Source organism: Rhinolophus sinicus, chromosome 9 (assembly GCF_057876585.1).
Source record: "Rhinolophus sinicus isolate RSI-liver-muscle chromosome 9, RSI-T2T, whole genome shotgun sequence".
In the NCBI taxonomy this organism is placed as follows: domain Eukaryota; kingdom Metazoa; phylum Chordata; class Mammalia; order Chiroptera; family Rhinolophidae; genus Rhinolophus; species Rhinolophus sinicus.
In genome coordinates, this window is record NC_142509.1 from 7,784,768 (window position 1) to 7,801,741 (window position 16,974).

Below are 16,974 nucleotides of genomic sequence, written 5' to 3' on the forward strand. Positions count from 1 at the left end.
GCCATATATCAATTTCAATCAATGTAGCTGTGACAACTTGGAACTTACACAATAAAAGAAGGAGCAAAAAAAAGGAGATTATGGTAATAGGTAAAATATTTTCCAAGTTACATATAACATTTTCCAAATTATATCTTCAGGCAACTCTGACTGTGACAATACTTCTTCTAAAGGATGATTCTAAGAATCAGTTAAGACTATAAATATGAAAGCCTCAAATAGTCTCTGACATACTACTGTATTTGGTATATGGTGAAAAGTTGTTTGCTAATATCTTCATTTGTTTCCAGAAGGCCTTACGTAGCTGTAATATGTATTTTATCCTATGAGGAGTCACTGAAACATTTAACACAGTCGTGATATTTTAACAGCTCATACTGGCAGCAGTAGATGGAAGATGGAGTAATGTGGGTTGAGCTGAGAGTCAAAAACAAAAGCAAGCATCTTCAATAGGATGCTATTCTAAGTAGCTGATACAAGAGATAAAGGCCTAAACTCCATAAACCTGCTGGTGTGCATAAATAAGAAAAGTGTCTTGAAAGCTATCCTAGGGTCTATTCACCAGGCCTGGGTATCAGATGGGATCCTTCAGTAGAGAGAAACCAGTTTATCTTGTGGCTGCCACCTGGTCTGATAGTGGTGCTAATACTTAACCACAGAGCTCATCATAATACAATTCAATAGCACCTCTTTACTCGATGTTCCTTCTTTCCATCCCTCTCTCCATGCCCAGAACATGCTTCCTATACTTCAGCCCTAGAAAGGCTGCACACAATGGACATTATTAAAACGAATAGGGATGGAGAACTGACTCTGGGTGATGAACACACAATGGGATTTATAGATGATGTAATACAGAATTGTACACCTGAAATCTATGTAATTTTACTAACAATTGTCACCCCAATAAATTTAATAAAATAAAAATTAAAAAAAAAAATAGGGATGGAGGGAGGGAGAGGAGGCAAGGGGGAAAGAGGAAGGGGGGATGGTTGTGGAGACAAATAAGCGTCCCAGACAAGATTATGATGAAGAAATATTGGTTTCATTGAATTTTGGATGACTCAAACATAATATTTAAAGAATGATGGAATAGTTTTTTTTTTTTTTTCTTGGCAGTGCCTAAAAATACAAATCTGTCAACCCATTGTCTTTGAGATGACATTTTAAAATCAATTTTAGTGTTTTTTTTTTTCCACTTTTATAAGTATATTAATTCCTGGTTTCCAAAGATTTATTTAACTTGTTTTATATAAGTGCTTTATAAAAATACACATTTTTATAATAATGACATTGATGATGGTATTGATGAGAAAGTTAATTACTAATTGTGCTTCTCCAATCTCATAACCAAGTGATAAAAAGGAGTTCATCATATTATGGTGACTTGTGAACATTGGTCCAAATATAGTTGTTTCATTATTATTCAGAAGTATCTTGCTTGCCTACTGAATTCATAGCTTGCTATATTATATAAGTATTTTTTCTTATGATATTTTATCATTGTAATTTCTAGCTTTATGAAAGATAAGGTCAGAATTTTAATATTATAGCTCAGAGCCCTGCAGTCTTAACCGTTTATTTGTCTTTCTCTTTTTTTTTATATTGGAGTTTTGGGGGACTTTATTTCTTCTATATGTGAAAAATATTCCATGTTATCCCATGACTTTGTATGGGATGGTGAAGATTCCAAATGTTCTAATGGTCCTCAGAGCCTAATACACAGTATCTAACTGGCATGTCTCAATTTGTTCCAATTGTTCGAGCTGATTAAGTGCTACCTTCTCCATCTACTCTGTCCTGAAGAGAAACAAAGGAAGATTCACTAGATACCTCAGCTCTGTACATTCTGAATGTAAGATCCTCTGTGGTGAAAAGGGGAGACTACTTACCTTCTGAACAAGTATAGAAATAGTAAAAATGTATTATATGTGAATAAACAGAGAAAACTGCTAACTTTATCAATTTTAGACACTAAAAGGAGAAAGGGGAGTGTTCTGCAAACAGTCTTTGAGCCCCATTTCTGCCCTTTGGATGGTCTTGTGGTTAAAGAGGCTATGGAGTGCGAAGACAGACATGAAGAGTTCCACTGTCACACACATGACACCAAGGCTCTTGATATGTTGTATGACTGGAGAGTCACATGATCTGCTGTCTTTGCTGTCGGGTGGCGCCCTCTGCTCTCTGGATTTGACTTTCCTTGCATAGCATGTCAATGTGTTTACTCTTAGAAGATAACTCTTAGAAGAGTTATCAAAACCCCAAGGAAAACTTTCCTTGGGATGTCTCAATTAATGTGCAAAAAGTCAGGACATTTAGCCAACTGTGCTTTGATTAGGGGGTCATAGATTTCAACTTCTTTCTGTTGTGTCCCTTCTTGCACCGTGGGATGACTATTTATGGAGTCATTCTGCTTCACAGGATTGGTGCCTCGTCCCCGGTTATTTGGCAACCCAAGAGACTGGGACACATATTTGTTGCTCAAATGACTGATTTCCAGCTGTTGAGGTAGTCAAAATTCCCTTGTAATGTTTTCACCACGGTCTATCCTGCTCGTTTTAAATGGTGGTGGTTGGGAATGTGGGTAGAAGTAAGGATATTACTTACATGCAGACTTCTGTAGGAAGTGGTGGAATCGTGGTTGGGAGAAACGTAGGCTTTCAAAGTCGAAGCTGTGAGTTCCTGTTGAGGATTTAATACCCAGACGTATAATCTTAGACAGTTGGTTATCATCACTGGTCTCAATCTCCACATCTTTAAAACAAGGGGTTTGCACTAGATGATCTCCATCATTCTTTTCACTTTTAAATTCCAGCATCCTTCTATTTTTCTCCAATTTAGCCTGGCTTTTTGTCCATTTACTACCATTATCTAGCTACTGGAATGCAGCTACATTAGTCCTGAAAGTATATGAAGATACTGGATGGTAGAATATATAGTGGAAACAACAATGAACTATAAATATAAAGCTTGGTTCCCCATGAAGCTCCAGCATAGTGACAATGAACTTTATCTTCTCTGTGTATGATGTACTTTTATTTAAAGCTCCCATAATAATAATGTCCAATTCCTATTTCATAGAAATACTTGCAAGAGGAAATTATGTGATGAGGAGATAATTTCTCACTACATATTAGCCATTAGTCCCTTATAGACAGGCTTCGTGAGTAGTGATGGAAGAATTTTGATAAAAAGGAAGAAAGTGGCACTGTCCCTCACCGCACTGGGGTTTGTTCAGAGCTACCCACTGTGTGTGGTCTCCTAATGGGGAGATTTTGGAGTTTCCAAGTTTTACTCTGTAATATCCCTGTGTTCCAGTCTCCTTCTGGCAATATAAAATACCGAGACTTTTGGCTGTGTAATTAACTTCACATGTGAAAAGTCACTGCTTCTCGGAGCTCCAGTTCCTGCCATTACTTCAGGCTGCTCAGGGGCCAGTCCTGCCCACATGGCGGCTTAATAACCAGGGGATCTGTGCCAAGGCTCCCATTGCCCCCTTGGACCACTGCCAGTCCTAGTGACCGCAGACTGCATTGGGAATGCGGCTGAGACTTACCTTTGTCCTGTGGTTGCTTTAATTGCAGTGAAAAGAGCTTATTGAAAGCAGTGCTGGGAGGAGGAGGTTCTTCTCTACCAGGATTTCACATGCAGCAGTGATTTCTATTTTCAGTACCGACTCTCTCGATGGAAATCTCTTCCTCCCTTGCTCACTCTGTCTGCTGAATAAAAATTCTCCACACAGTGATGGTTAAAAACATCAATTAACTCTAAAACAATTATTATTTTTTGAAATGCCATTTTATAAATGTAATAACACGACACAATAATCCAGGGTTATTTAACAGAGCATTTACCCTGAAAACAGTCATTACTCTTTAAATGCAGTAGACTCTAGAAGCCTCTTAACATTAAATGGCAAGTGAGGCAGAAGCAATATTGTCAGAAATGCCACATCTGCTGCATATATTAACGAAAGAAGGCTGGCGATGGCCCTGCCCACTAGCTGCCATTTTCTTGGCATTTCTTGGGCACCAAAGCTTTCCTACTCCCGGCGACAATGGTCTGCACTGATGTCACAGGCTGACAGTTGAAAGAAACACCCTGTGAAGCATTTCCCCTTGTGTGGTCACCCCCTCCCTCTTCCACAAGGGTTTGAAATCTGACTTAGTGGTCAGTAGGGAGGCACTTCTTGCACATTTTGTGGAACAAACTGCGGATGGCAACAATGGAAGGGTTGGTGATCTTGCCGATCACTGTGTCATTGGGTTGTAGGAATGCTGCCATCTCCCAGCAACCTTTGGCACACAGGATGCAGAAGCTTTCCTAATGTATTTAGGACTAATGTATTTCTTTCATAAGAAATGACTCCTGCTAGGTTTTTAACTAAACCTGAACTTCACTTCTATTTTTGGACCTAAAGAACACAAAAAAGTGCTTTGACCTACATGAAATTTCTAAGACACTCAACACTTGAGGTCTAGAGTTACATCTGGAATCATTAACAATCTATTAGACTGCCTATTTTTTAAAAGCATATGTGTGTGAGATGTAGAAAGCCATGGACCTCAACGTAGACCTCCCTCCCTGACCTACCCTGTGTTTACACTGGGTAGCAGGTGCTCCTTGCCTGCAGCTCTGCCATGTGTGGCTGTGGGTGTCATGCACTGATAGTTCTGTCTCTGAGGCGTATTTGCCCTTTTAAAAAAAATTTATTAAATTTTTTGGGGTGACATTGGTTAGTAAAATTATATAGGTTTCAAGTGTACAATTCTATAATACATCATCTGTATATTGAATTGTGCTCTCGCCACCCAGAGTCAGTTCCCCTTCTATCACCATATATTTGACCTCCTTTACCCTCTTCTACCAACTCCCTCCACCAACACCCTCTGGTAACCACTAAACTGTTGTCTGTGTCTAAGTTTTTGTTTGTTGGTCTTGTTCGTTGGTTGCTTTCAGTTTGTATGTCCCACATATGAGTAAAGTCATATCGTTCTCAACATTTTCTGTCTGACTTATTTTGCTTAGCATGATAATCTCAAGATCCATCTATGTTGTTGCAAAGGGCAGTATTTCATCATTTGGCAGAGTAATATTTCATTGTGTATATATACCACATCTTTATCCAATCATCTATCGAAGGGCACTTTGGTTGTTTCCATGTCTTGGCCACTATGAATTATGCTGCAATAAACATAGGGGTACGTATAACTTTATGGATAAATATTTTCAGATTTTTTCCCAGAAGAGGGATTGCTGGGTCATATGGTAATTCTATTCTTAATTTTTTGAGGAACCTCCACACTACCTTCCATAGTGGCTGTACTAATTTACATTCCCACCAACAGTGTATGAGGGTTCCTTTTTCTCCACAGCCTCTCTAATACTTGTTATTATTTGTTCTGTTGATGATAGCCATTCTGACTGGGGTGAGGTGATATCTCATTGTGTTTTTGATTTGCATTTCCCTAAAAGTTATTGAAGTTGAGCATTTTTTCATATATCTATTGGACAGTGACACCGGAGTAGTATTCTAAGTGGGGTTGACAGACTTGGGAAACCTGTGATTCATGTGGCAGGGAATTTGTGTGATTTGGAGTCTTCCTTCTGGCTCCCACGGTGGGCATCAGGCATCAAGTCTATTATGTTCTGAGGCTGAGCATTCTTAGGTCTGATCCCTAAATGCAGTATCCAGAGAGTCCAAGTGGATTTTGGTCTACGAGACTCCTCTGTCTTCATTTAGTAATACAAATGTGCAAAATTAGATGCAACTTTAGTGTATATATAAATTGATTAATTAAGTCTTTCAAAACATGCAACATCTCGTCTCTGTGTTTATAGTAAAGGAAGCAAACTGGCTGGTGAGAATTGACGGGACTGTGGTCAAACAAGGGATGATGTGTCCACTCTGTCTCTCAGGACCCCTTAGGCTACATAATCTGAACAAACACAGGAGCTCTTCCTGAGGAGTCTAGAAGGCTGATGGGAAAACCTTGCGAGGGGGCATACACGCATAGACTTTTAGTACAAGAACAAAACTTAGAGTTCATATACACTAAGTTCTTTTAGATTTTAAAGTAATATAATTAAACGGTTAATTAGTGGCAGGAGGAACATGGAGGCGAGGCCTCTGTCTTTAAGGTGTGTGTGTGTGTGTGTGTGTGTGTGTGTGTGTGTGTGTGTGTAACCTTATTTTTCTTGGGAGAGGGTTAATCTCTCTCATTTTTGGTTTTAGTACTATCATGGTCCTCAGGTCAATCTCTTCATTACTAGACAGGCTACACTTGATGGACAGGTCACTATCCTCTTTCTACAAGTTCTCTTGCTTTTATTCCTATGGTTGTTCTTTTTGTCTCCTAAAGGTGCACAACACTGCTGAGGATGATAATGATCAGGTCCTTTATGGAAATAGCTAATCCTCTTGCCAGACCTTTGATCACAAGAGATTTCAAGAGACAAACGTAAAGTTCCCTATCAAATAGCTCCTAGGAGCACTATAGCTTTGGAACTCATTTAAACATATTTTCACTGGTTCGTTGATTCATTGAACATCTTTTAACTGTCTACCATGGGTCAGGAGATGTGCTAAGTATGGGACAACTAAAGCAAATGAAACAAGGTGTCTATATGCCTGGATGTCACAGTTTAATGGGAAAAATTCTCATGAAATACATGAACTACTAACTAGACTACCACATGCTGCTGGGGTAACAGAGAAAGATGCAAAGAGCAACTGGAATGTGGATAAGCAAGTGGTTTGTTCCACTAGAGTTGGGGCAAGGTCAAGGTCATTTGGGGAGGTCACTTAGATGGACTCACATTTGTAAGAAATTGAATTTATTAAAGAAAGCCAATAACAAATTAGAAGGAAAAGGATTCCAGGAGAAGGTAACAACATAAGGAAATCAATAGAGGGTAGAAAACCCGTGGAATGACCAGGGACAAGAAAGAGCTTTTACTGGTTAGAGAGAGTAATAGAGGATAGGACTGAAAAAAACATGTCGGGATCATATTGCAAAAGGAACTCTGTGTCCTTCTTGGGAGTCACTGTCATGAACAGATAACAATCTTTGAAGTAAAAATAGATGGATGATGATTTGTAAAATATATTAGAAGAGTGTGAGATGATAAGCAGAAAAATCTGGTGAGTGGGAGACTATTGTCGTATTTTGGGTGGATATTAATGGTTAGACAGGGAATGACTGTCAGCACTAGGGAGCAGACATATTAGAGTTGTCACATGTAGAACTGTTATTGTCACTATTGCTTAAATAAACATGAATGTCTTTCAATACCCTACATTCTCCATTTGGCTTTAGTTCCCGCTATTCTCTATTGCGTTATACCCAGCAAGTATCACTCTGGCCACTTGCTGTAGGCATTCTAGTTTCAACAGAGATTTCAGTAGGGACACAGAGGAAAGCAATCTTTGCCAGCCGAAAGAGGTATTTATAAAGGAGGCAGCATGCTCCTTTCTGGAAATATCTAGTTCCATTTTTAGCCTTCTCTTGAGTTTTTCCAGCCCTGTAACAAGGCCACTACCTTTCTTTCCTCTCCTGTGGACTCACTGACCTTTCTGGTGACATTAGGAGAATAGTGCTAGCACTTCAAGCATGTGTATTAACCTGCTGCTTCCTGTGCAGCAATTCCAAATAGTAAATGAGCGTAATGGAATCATATCCCTTTCCTTGGGAATATTGTGCTGCCACCAAACAAAGAATTGACATCAGCCAAAAGACTTGACTCCACCAACACAGAGACCCCCCAGAAAGCCATGTAGGGAGGAAGGGCCCCTTAGGGTTGGCTGTTCACTGAGCCCTGAAGATAAAACAAAATAGCTTTATTTAAAGATTTATTTAAGATGTTTTAAAAATTGAGTAGAACATACATTTTTAATACTGATTGATATTATTGTAAAGCATTCTAATGAGATTCTGCCCCACAGGCCCTTGCTAGCTACACAGACAGAATATTCCTTTTCATTCTTACTATGAGTCATAGTGTAGCCACAGACTAATACACTGATGAAAGGTGCCCCTGTTCTGGTAGGGCAGAGGGAAAGGGAATGCAGAAAGGCGGCAGGGAGAAGAAGGGAGAAGAGAACCGTGGTGTATAATAGTCACGTTTCAGGCTGCATTTCAAGAAACGCTTCCAAAATGCAGAGGCTTCATGCTCACATACTGAAACGTTCCTTGTAGTTGAAAAAACGTGTGCATTTGAGAAATTGTTGAAGGCTGTGAATGCTAAGACATGCGTCATTAATCAAATGATGGTTCCCGTTTATTGAGCATTGGCTATGGGCCAGGCCATGACTCCCTGCTTTCACATACATTAGTTCATTTAATTCTCAAAACAACCACAGTATTATTCTCATTACACAGATATAAGAACAAGGCTTAGAGGCATCTGATAGCTTATCCCAGCTTATATTGCAAGGAAATGCTGGAGCTAGGATTTATAAAAAAAAATCAGTTTGACCCAAGGGCCCACTTCTTTTTTCTTTCTTTCTTTTCTTTTTTTTAACCTCTAGGTTATCTTGCCTCTACTGAAGTCTTCCTAAAGCAAAGTCAATCCCTAATTCTGCATCATGGAGATCGATATATCCCATTAATCTTCAGATTTCCATCTTTGGAAATTATATATATATAGTATGGTGGTTAAACCCTGGGCTCTGGAATCAGAACTGCTTTCCTATCCCAGCTCTGCCCTTTGATTTTGGAGACACTGGGAAAACTATAATGTCTATGAGACTCAGGGATTGTAAAATGGTTATGGCAATGCCATGAACTCCAGAGCAGTGCTGTGAAAACTATGGCAGATAGCCCATTTCCAGGCACCTATGAAACAGATTAAGTTCTAGAGATTAAGGGAACCCCGCTATATAAAGTACATTTGCTATGTTTCTGAATGCACCTGGAACTCTCTAGGGTCTTCAAAATGTTTTGTTTTATTGTTGAACATTTTGGCAAATTCAGTCTAAAATTTTAGGTCCAGAGAAAAATCTGCATGCGAACAAATTTGCCACCTCTGAAGGCGCTTCATTATATAAGTTTCCCCAACACACTCTAATTACCACCACTCACACTGCCCAGGGGAACAGGCTGCTAACTAGGTCAGGATCTGGCCAGCTGCGTGTGGGCAGCAGCCTCCCAGGTGCCTCCTGCTCCTAAATGTATAGCCTTCTGCAGGCTTTTGCAGTATTTCTTGCTTTGAATTTATAGAACCATTACCCTGGAATCCAAACAAAACACCTAATTTTAATAGCTTAGTCAGTAGGTGGTTCACCAACAATTTCAAAAACTAGAAGCAATAGTAAGTTCCCAGAGGAGTAGCAGTTGTTGTTTGGAAATAATTCTCCAAATTGCATTTATTTCACAGCAGTCTGAGGTCACAAATTCAAGAGCAATGAGAACTCTATTCAATTAGACACCTCGATCAAAAGAGATCTGTCTAGATGACATTCCATCTAAAGAATCAATTGGGATGGAGAAATAATTTAGCTGCTGCTGTTGTTATTTAGGTTTTTAATTATTATTTCACAATGTGTTGGAGTAAGGAAGCTGGCCGTGATGAGTGCTTGGCAGTTCAAGGCATTTGTCACTCGATCAGATAGAAAAGCATCCTCCTCTGTGTGGTGTTTGTGCTATATTAATGGCCAAATGGGTGAAAAGGGTTTCCTGAATGGGTACATAGGTAACTGCTGAGCTTCAAATGGGGTATCCAAGATTTTTTCCAAGCTGTGTATGAGCCCATCTCTTCCCCTCCCCACACTGTAAAGGAGGACCGATCTGTTTGCTATCCCAAGGCCAAACTGCCAAGACTCACCAGTCAATACTGGCCCCTGACCCAGTCAGCAAGGAGTATATATTGACCTTAAAATGTTATAAGATAATATGTTTCCTGAAGCCACATAGCCCATTTCTGATTTCAGATAGAACATATCATCTATCAAAGACAAATCTTGGAGCTGCAATTTAACACTACTTCCATCACCTACTGCCAATGGAAACCACACACACACACACACACACACACACACACACTTTTTTTATTTTTTTTCCTGCAATGACAGAAGGAGGAGATAGAACAGCAGTGAGTGGAGAGGTTAGGAAAGAGTATTACCTAAGATGTTTTCCTGCTTTATTGTTGTAGTGTTCTATTATTTTAATCTTGGCTGGGAGAGGAGTAATGGGCTGACCTCAAAGCCCCAGTTTATCCCTTACCTTTTCTCTTATTTTTATCAATAGTGAGAAATCATAATTTGTTTTCAAGGACTGTCCATGGTGCTGGGCACTGTGTCTGGTGCCAGAAATTCCTAAAATTCTTAGAGCTGGGAGATACATCACAGCCCATCCATTTGTACTCTGTTATATTGGAGCTCATGCAATTGGAGAGAACTGTGGCTCAGAGAGGTTAGGGATTTGCCAAGGGCATTCTGATGTTGATTGCAGGTTACACCTATAACCCAGGGTCTGTTTTCTAGCTTCCTCTTCTTCCCACCACTGGCCCTGCCTTTTAGAAGCCACATATCATTTGATTTCAATGCCAGGCTTCTCAGGGTATTAGATAAATAGGAAGAGAGAAATGATAGCTACTCAGTGTAGGTCCAGTCTGATCTAGTTTACAGCCTAAATATTATCCAGAGATTGATCTTCTGGTCACATGTAGGCAGCCTTTGACGACACTCGTCTTCTCTTTGTAGCCCAATAAAACATCTATTACCTCTTTCCGAAGTCCTGTCTCCCCTTTGCCACAGGTGAGAGCCTTTGCCTGGTACCCTGGCCTCTGACACTCGTTTCTGGGTGAACTGCAACATAGACATCTGAGTAGCTGAGTCACATAAACAGCCTGGATGCCCACCCACCATGTGCCAGACACTCTGCTAAGCACATCTCCCTGAGCCTCTTGTTCACACAAGGCCTAATGAGGAAGTCTTTTATGTTTACCTTCTCCAACCTGATCGAGCTATTTGCCAGCTCATTCCCAAGCCCTGACTTCTTGAGCCTGATCCTGGCTAGTGTAACAACTTCCTTTATGCCTTCAGAGCAAGTCCCTCGGCTCATTCAGTCTCAGTTTGTGGATGAAGAATGTTCAACTAACAGGTTTCTAAGGAAGGTCAGAGAACTCCACAGGCTATAATCCGTAGATGTTTGGGCCTGCAGCTTTGATTTAGTAAACACTTCCTCTGAGCTGTCCTCCCAGTTGATGGCTTTCCGTCAAAAATTAACATTTAAAAGTATCTTCATTTACATAAGCCATACATAAATTTGCCCCAGACTGGAGAGAAAAGGGATTACATAATGCCCATGATGCATCTATGAGGGGGAGAGGTTAGTCAGCCTGCTGGTGATTCTTTTTCCAAAAGGATCCAGTGGAGGATTCCTTTAAATACCAAGGGTCCTTTGTGAATTCAAAGTATGATTCAGTTTACATATATTTTTCAGGAACACAGCTGTCATGCGTAAATCAAGTTGCAGTTGAATAATCTACTTGCCATCCTGAAAACTGTCATTTCTTTTTCTTTTATGTTACTTTATCTCTTCTTTGCTCCTGAAGACTCTTCTGCTGTCACAGAGAAATAGGACGGCAGGGTGAAAGCCAGGGATGCAAGGTGCCCATCACTGAGAAAGACTTGCCCAGGGAAATGGAGTGCCCTCTGAGACAAGTATAGCAGTGGGAAATCTTCCGCCTAAATGTGTTGCCCTCATTTTAAGCCATGGCTAGTTCTGCTTCACCACCTGGCTCCATGTCATTATGTGTGTGTATTTTGCAGACAAATAAGGAAAGGTAACCTTTATTGAGAGTCTGTTATGTGACAGTCCCTAGGCTGGGCTATTTGAACATATTATTTTATTTAGCTCTTAAAACAGTTCTGTGAAATTTTCCCATTGTATCATTTAGGAAAATGAGGCTCAAAGAAGGAAAAATGATCTTATACAATCATTTGTTTCGTTTAAAAAGACACTGTTCACTGGTCGTTTATTTGGTGAGGTATTCATTATTTAACTGATGTTTATTTAGCTTCCCTTGTGTGTCTAGCACTGTATTTGTTGCCCACTGGGACTGCAATAAGGAGCAAAAACTGGGGACAGACTTTAAGTAATTGCACAAACTAAGGTGAAATTGCAACGGCACAGGTGTATTTAATGGAGAGGAGCCTGGGGCTAGTGGAGACGGATTTGAGAGGAGGCTTTTGTGCACACAGTTAGGAATGCTGGACAGATTTACCCTCAACACGGAATTGAATGAGCTGGAGTTAATTTGGTTTGGGAGAGTTTCATGTGGAAGGAATAGAATGTGCAAAGGTCCTAGGGCTGGAGGGCATAAGGCAGCTGAACACAGCTAGGGCAAAGAACGTGGAGACAATGTCAAGTCTGGTGAGGCACATTTCGGAGCTTCATTTTTATTAAGGCAATAGAAAATATGAGCAGCGGTGGGTGTCATGCAGGGAGGCCTGCGGGGTCTCTGGTCCCGCTCACCACATAAAAACGCAGGATATGGTGAGGCCAAAAAGGAACACCCCTGGAGCCATAGATGGGGGAGTCATATCACTATATTCTCTCTGGCGGCATCCGCCCCTCTGCAATCCACTCTTGCTAGTTTAGCCACCATTTTCTTCCTAGCCCCCATTTTTTGCTAGCGTAGCCACAGCAGTTATATTAGTGGCCAGTGGCTCACTGGTTACAGCTGACGGCCAACTAGCCACAGCTGATGGCCATCCACTCACAGTTGATGGCCATTTACTACCTGAGCCAGCACCTTTCTATGTGAGGCCGAGAGCCTGGAAACTGCTTTCTGGGACTCTGTCCCCACAGTGAGGAAGGGGGAGAATGATTACATGAATTATTACTTTGTTTTTTGTCCATTTGTGTTTAAAGATCATTCTGGCTGCAGTGTGGAGAATGAAAATGAGGGAGGGCTGAGTATATTTCAGGACACCTTTGGGACACAATGCTAATATTTCAGTTTAGAGATGATAGTGTAAAGACTAGAGTGATGGGTGGAAATAGAGAAAAGTGCAGATTTGAGCACACCGGAGATAAAATCATTAAGACTTGGTGGTAGATTGTATATCAGAGAGGAAGAAAAGAGATATCAAGGATGACACCCAGTTTTTCACGTTGCCTAGATGAATGGCTAATGGGCCATTTACTGGAAAAAAACAAGTTGGGGGAGTACATCCTGAGCCCGTCATGACTTTTTTGGACATGGCTATTTTGAATTATTAAAAAGAATACAAGGCCTATGGTCTGCTACTCAGGAGAGAGTTGTGGGCTGTTAAGTAGTAGGGGGCCTGGACATGGATTAGCTTGTTGGAGAACGAAGAATGTAAGAATAGGACAGTTCCTTGGACGGAGATTTGAAGACCTTTGATATTTAGTTGTTTGAGCTTGGATGAAAGAAAGACAAAAATCAGCAAGAATGCTAACAGGAAAGCATAACTTTTACTAAATATGAGAAGCCCAAGAAAGACTATTTCAGGAAGAAGAATCAAACACTTGCTAGCAAGTACAGTAAAAAGACCTATTAGATTTAAGAACAAGATAACTGGTGACATTAGTGAAAACTGTTTCAGTCAAGGATGAGACTAGAACTTAGATTTGAGTAAGTTGAGGACCGAGTGGTAGGTAAAGAAATGACGAGAATAGATCAAAATGGTGGCATGAGGTGAGCCTCTGTAAATCTCCCCTGGAATTTACAACTAATCGAACAACTATAACTCCACATAGGACTCCCTGCACAGCACACAGGCAGGATGAAGAGGCCCACTACTGAATTCACCTAAAGGTGGGAGAATCACGCGAGCGGGGGAGGATAGAAGGGAGAAGTGCGGAGATGGAGCCGCACGGGCACAGGATGCAGACCTAGCCCAGCGCTCCGAGCTCGCTGCATCCTAGAAATACTGCAGCTGTGGGAGAGGGAAGAACTTGGACTGCTAGGGCTCTGCTTATGGCCCACAGGGCTGAACGGACAGCAAATCACACGGCTGAACCCAATGCTCACGGGAGAGACCTCGGAGAAAAGACTGAGGGAAGAAGGCTGAAAACGGTGCTTTAAGCCCTCACTGCCGAGCAGAGAATGGAAGCCTTAGGCACTGAGACTAGCCGCCCCCTCCCTACCCTCCCAGAGCTCACCCCGCCCCCACCTACCCGGTGCTGGAAGCTGAACAGTAGCAGTGTCACATCAAAAGAACAGAATATTTGCTGTTCTGAGAACTGTGGACTGCAGACACAGATTCGCAGCCCAACTAGTTCCGGCAAAGGGGAGGGAGCTGTGGAAGCAGGACCGGCTATGGTGGTGGTCGCTGCCATTCCACTGGGCCACCTCTCATAACGCACCCCGCTCCTGTCCCCACCTATCTGGGCAGACCCGTGCAGGAGTAAACAGAACTGCTGAAACATACGGGTTTTGAATCTGGTGCAGAAAGAGCTTTGGAACTTCAAAAGCTCTCTGCATACCCACACGGACACTGCACCCTGTGACCCAGGTGAACTATTAACAGAGGAGAAACCAGTCTCCCAGGGAATCCCCCTATTGTGTGAGAAACTGGGATAGTGCGGAGAAAACAGCACTACCGTGTGTGAGAGAGAAAAAAGGCTGCAGTCGGAGAGAAAATAAAACATTCTACCAACAAGTACTGGAAAACAAAATAAAGACCTCTTCCTATCAACCTGTTGCAGAAGCCACTCGTATAGATGTCTAGAAAGAGAAATAATAAATCAGTAACTGCCATGAATAACCAAGGCAACAAGACAGCTCAGAAAGAAAGTGAAAAGTCTTCGGAAAAGGAACTTAAAGATATGGAAATATGTGACTTAAGTGACAGACAATTCAAGATTGCAGTTCTGAAAAAACTCAACGAGATGCAAGAAAACACAGAAAGGCAGTTTAATGAACTCAGAAACACAATCAAAGAACAACATGAGCATTTTACCAAAGAGATTGAAATTTGAAAAAGGAACCAAATAGAATCTCTAAAGATTAAGAACTCAATAGAAGAAATTAAGAATGAAATAGCCAATTTAGGTAGTAGAGTTGACCAGATGGAGGAAAGAATCAGTGACATCAAAGATAGAAACCTGGAAATTACATGGATGGAAGAAGAAAGGGACTTGAGACTTAAAAGAAATGAAAGAACTCTACAAGAACTTTCTGACTCCATCAGAAAGAGCAATATAAGAATAATGGGCATACCGGAGGAGAAGAAAGAGAGAAGGGAACAGAGAATATATTCAAACAAATTCTCGATGCGAACTTCCCAAACTTGTGGACAGAACTGGATCCTCGAATCCAAGAAGAAACTAGAACACCTAATTACCTCAACCCCAACAGGCCTTCTCCAAGGCACATTGTACTGAAGCTGTCTAAAATCAATGACAAAGAAAGAATCCTCAAGGCAGCCAGGGAAAAGAAGACGGTAACCTACAAAGGAAACCCATTAGATTATCATCAGATTTTTCAGTAGAAACTCTACAAGCCAGGAGGGAGTGGAACCACATATTCAAACTATTGAAAGAGAGAAATTATGAGCCAAGAATAATATACCCAGCAAAGATATCCTTTAGGTATGAAGGAGGAATAAAGACCTTTCCAGACATACAGAAGCTGAGGGAATTTTCTAATACACGACCTGCACTACAAGAAATGCTAAAGGAGGCTATTCGACCACCATCAACAGGGAAAATTTGTGGCAACTGAAACACAAAAAGGGAGAGAGTAAAGCCCTGAACTGGAATATGGGAATGGAGATAGTAAGCGTGCTGAAGAAAATGGAATACTCTAAATATCAAACTTTCCTTTACATAAACTTAAGGGTAACTACTCAAAAAAAAAAAAAAATCCAGAACTGAAATATATACAGTAATAAAAGAAGAAACAGAGGGAAACATCATAGAATACCACCACACAGAAATAATAGACAACAATAAAAAGACAAAGAAACAATGGAGACACAGCCTTACCAGAAAACTGAGGATAGAATGATAGGAAATCCTCACATATCGATAATCACCCTAAATGTAAATGTACTGAACTCACCAATAAAAAGGCACAGAGTAGCAGATTGGATCAAGAAACTAAACCCCACCATATGCTATCTCTAAGAGACACATCTCAGCCACAAGGACAAGCATAGACTCAAAGTGAAAGGGTGGAAATTGACACTCCAAGCAAATGGTATCCAGAGAAAATCAGGTGTAGCCATAATGATATCAGATGAAACAGACTTCAGGGTGAAAAAGTAACAAGAGACAAAGATGGATATTTCATAATGGTAAAGGGGACTATACAACAAGAAGACATAACAGTCATCAATATTTATGCCCTCACTCAGGGAGCATCGAAATATACCAAACAACTACTAACAGAACTAAAGGGAGAAATTGACCAAAACACATTTATACTAGGGGACTTAAATACATCATTGACAGCTGTGGATAGATCATCCAAACAAAATAAATAACGAAATAGCAGCCCTAAATGACACATTAGATGAAATGGACATAATTCACATATATAGAGCACTTCATTCTAAAACATCAGACTATACATTTTTTTCTAGTGTACATGGAACATTCTCAAACATCGACCATATATTGGGACATATATCAACCTCAGCAAATTTAAGAAGATTGAAATCATACCAAGCATATTCTCTGATCACAAGGCTTTGAAATTGGATATCAACTGCAAAAAGAAAGCAGGAAAAAACACAAATACATGGAAATTGTACAACATACTTTTACAGAATGACCAGGTCAAAGAAGAAATTAGAGGAGAGATCAAAAGATACATAGAAACAAATGACAATGAAATTATGTCCTACCAAACTTTTTGGGATTCAGCGAAAGCAGTTTTAAGAGGGAAATTTATATCATTACAGGCCTATCTCAAGAAACAAGAAAAATCCCAAATAGATAACCTCATGTTACACCTTAATGAACTAGAAAAAGAAGAATAAATGAAATCCAAGGT

General features: G+C 40.5%; 1 protein-coding gene across 10 annotated transcripts in view; it reads left to right on the plus strand.

Moving 5' to 3' along the window:
• OPCML (opioid binding protein/cell adhesion molecule like) overlaps positions 1-16,974 on the plus strand; it is a 1,344,396-nt gene that overhangs the window by 703,667 nt on the left and 623,755 nt on the right. The window lies entirely within an intron of this gene.